Source organism: Zea mays, chromosome 8 (genome assembly GCF_902167145.1).
Source record: "Zea mays cultivar B73 chromosome 8, Zm-B73-REFERENCE-NAM-5.0, whole genome shotgun sequence".
Lineage (NCBI taxonomy): Eukaryota > Viridiplantae > Streptophyta > Magnoliopsida > Poales > Poaceae > Zea > Zea mays.
In genome coordinates, this window is record NC_050103.1 from 39,847,181 (window position 1) to 39,850,393 (window position 3,213).

Genomic DNA, 3,213 nt, shown 5'->3' on the forward strand with positions numbered 1-3,213 from the left:
GAAAAAATTAATGAATCAACAACACTTACCCACAACAAAAAGTTTCGGATATTTCTGCCGCATCAGCTCCTCAAGTTCCCACGTAGCCTCGCGCTCAAACTGATTAGTCCATAAGACCTTGACATACTTAATTGATCTCTTCCTCAAAACACGCTCCGAGGATTCCAAGATACGCATCGGACGACACTCCAAGGCCAGATCCTGCTGCACCGCAATTGGTTCCATCTCAATCTGATGGTCTGGATCCCGCAAGAACTTCCTCATCATAGAGACATAAAAAACTGGGTGTACCCCTGCCATGGAATCCAGCAATTGCAAGCGATAAGCCAAGATGCCCACCCGGGCCAAGATAGTGAACGGTCCAATATATCTCGGGCATCCTGGCATGGATGGCAAGATTGTGAACAATGACGTGAGGATTATAAACCATGTTGTGCAGACATATGAGAGGCACATTTGGGATCAGGGCAGCAGCTGGCCAGGAGGTGTGCGGACTCAAGTAGTCTGGAGCAGGGCAGCAGCTGGCCAGCGGAGGCAACGACAACCTTCTACACATTTGGTATTTTCTAGCTGCAAGGAGAACTAGCTGCTTGTAAATCATGATGGTGAAAAATGGGCAAAGCACAGGAGAATTCTTAATCCTGCATTTCACCATGAAAAAATAAAGGTATTTTCTAGCTGCTTGTTCTATAAATGGATAATTTTTTTACTATTTTACATTGCATTTGTGATACAAGTTCCCTAAATAGACTACTGGTGCTGTTCTATTCACAGGGGATGATGCCAGTATTTTCTACTTGCTGTATTGAAATGATTACTAGATGGGATAATTCAATGCCGTCTGAGGGATCTTCTGAGATAGATGTCTGGCCTGAGTTCTAGAATCTTACTGGAGATGTTATCTCAAGAACTGCGTTTGGGACAACTATCAAGAAGGGTGGAGAATTTTCGAGCTGCAAGGAGAACTAGCTGAACGCCTCATCCAATCTGTTCAGACAATATTTATCCCAGGCTATTTGTTTGTTACGCTTTCCTCTACTAACCAGCAGCAACGTTTTATTCAAGTGAAATTGCATATCCAAGCATTTCAATACATGAAGATTTGTTTCATCAATTACTCCTTAGCCCTATTCATGGTTTTGTAATTATAAAATTTGTCATGAAAATAACATTTTTAGAATTGTTGGCGTTTTGTACTAAAATTGGTTGCTCAAGTGTCAAATGGAAAGAAAAGATTTTATAAACAGATCAGCATAGCAGAATGCAAACCTTCCGTGATAACAATGTTGAGCATATGCAGGTTCTTGCCCACCAAAAACAACAGTAGGATGAGAGCAGGATACTAAAAACAGAGAAACTCAAGGATACTAAAAACAGAGAAACAAATGTGCTTTCAGTTGGAGACCCGCTCTCCTCCTACATTTTCTAATGTTCAATGAGGTATATTTCTTTCAGTTGGAGAACCTACAAATGTGCTTTTGGTCATTTGGCACCTCATGACTGTTTTAGCTTGTTCCTGTCATTTAGTCTTTTCTGCCTGCCTTGGAAGAGCATTCTGTTATGCGACTCTTTTACCTATATGTTGAAATTTGTCTTTGGAGCATATGCCTGCAGAACACCAGTTAACTGTAGGTTCAAGCTGAAATTCTATAATAGCTTTGGTCTGAGTTAAATCGGAGATCGACAAATTAAGCGGGTTTATGAGTTACGAGTTGATGTTGTTGAACAACTAAACAAAACTGGTTTTTTCTCCTACACATGGCAACTCTGCGGGGCATTTGATTATCTTTTGAAGGGGAAGTCTAAAATAGAATTTGAATGTCCTGGATCATTTTGTATGCTAATTTTAACAAATTTGTTTGTTGTAAAGGAAGCTCCAGACAGAGAAGGCACCGGTGGCACTAGGACCTAATTCTCAGGCCATCGAAGCAAACACTGTCCAATTAACTGGTCATAGCATTTTTTTACAATAACAGATAGGTTCATCACTATTATATAGAATATTGTTGGGTCGTATCAGATCTCTTGAGCAATAAAATAATCACTTTCTTCTCCTTATTCATTCATGGTCTTAGTTTTTTTCATTTGCTAACAATAGTTTGCTGAGAGTCGAGATTATAGGAGCCATGGATAAGACAGAGAGCTTCTGGTGGTAGAGCTAATGGTGATGGATCCAAGAAGACGGAGAACATGTGATCGACCTAAGGCAGTTTCAGCTCCAGAGGCAAATACTGAACTTCAAGTAAATATTGATGTATGTTGAATGAACTTGTTACTTATGGTACAGTTTGTTACTGTGACATGATCTTTTAGATGTTAATAAGATAAGCTTAGAATAGAGTTAGTCTTCGCACATTCAATATTTCACATAAGCTCTACGTTTTGTGAATTACATCCTACATCCACGTAGACTTCACGATAGATCCTCTCATTCTTGTCCGCCATGGTAAAAAAGGAAGCCCATAATACCATAAAGCAAACTCGACAGTATCGCTAACTTGTGCATATCCTTTTTTTTACAGAAAGGAAGGTCCATTACTCATGCAAATGCTAAAGCAAGAGTGAAAAGTTCCCTCCCCTCGTGCGGTTGGTGTCTCCTTGGATGCTTCAGTACCCTTTTCCTCTGTACTCTTTTAATGCTCCTGGTGGTATATATGGAATCAAACATTTTCAAGGTGAAGAACGGGTAAGTTCTACAATTCCATTGATACGATAGTGACACAAAAGCTCAAATGTTTGTAATATTTTTCTTTTGTGCTAAACATTTTTGAATCATGCATTCTGCGGTGGGTTCAATGTGACAAATGTGAATGCTAGCAACACCAAATTTGTGCTCTATTTGATGGAAGAAGGAATGATGAAGGACAAGCTGAATATACTTGTCCCAATTGCTACGTTAAGGAGGTCAAATGTGGGTTGCGCAAACCTTTATCATAGTGTGTTGTTCTTGGGGGCAAAAGATTTGCCAAGAACTGTTCTTAGTGATCATATAGAAGATCGGCTATTTAAACGACTTAAGTAGTGCTGGCAAAAGTATTGATGAGGTTAGTGATACCATGCAGCTGCTGCAGGAGAAACAAGATCATGCTTCAAATGTCTATCTATCTATTCGCTTGTTAATTCGAGATGTATTTGAGATTGAGTGTATACTATTTTGCGAGGGATGCACACTATGAACAATGCTAACATCTTGGAATTCGATATCACCACCAT

General features: G+C 39.6%; 1 long non-coding RNA gene across 1 annotated transcript; it reads left to right on the forward strand.

Moving 5' to 3' along the window:
• Positions 1-587: 587 nt before the first annotated feature.
• LOC109941419 (uncharacterized) lies at positions 588-1,331 on the forward strand. Its single transcript, XR_002263977.1, has 3 exons — positions 588-667; positions 775-1,018; positions 1,301-1,331. It is a non-coding gene; the product is annotated as an uncharacterized lncRNA (long non-coding RNA).
• Positions 1,332-3,213: the final 1,882 nt, after the last annotated feature.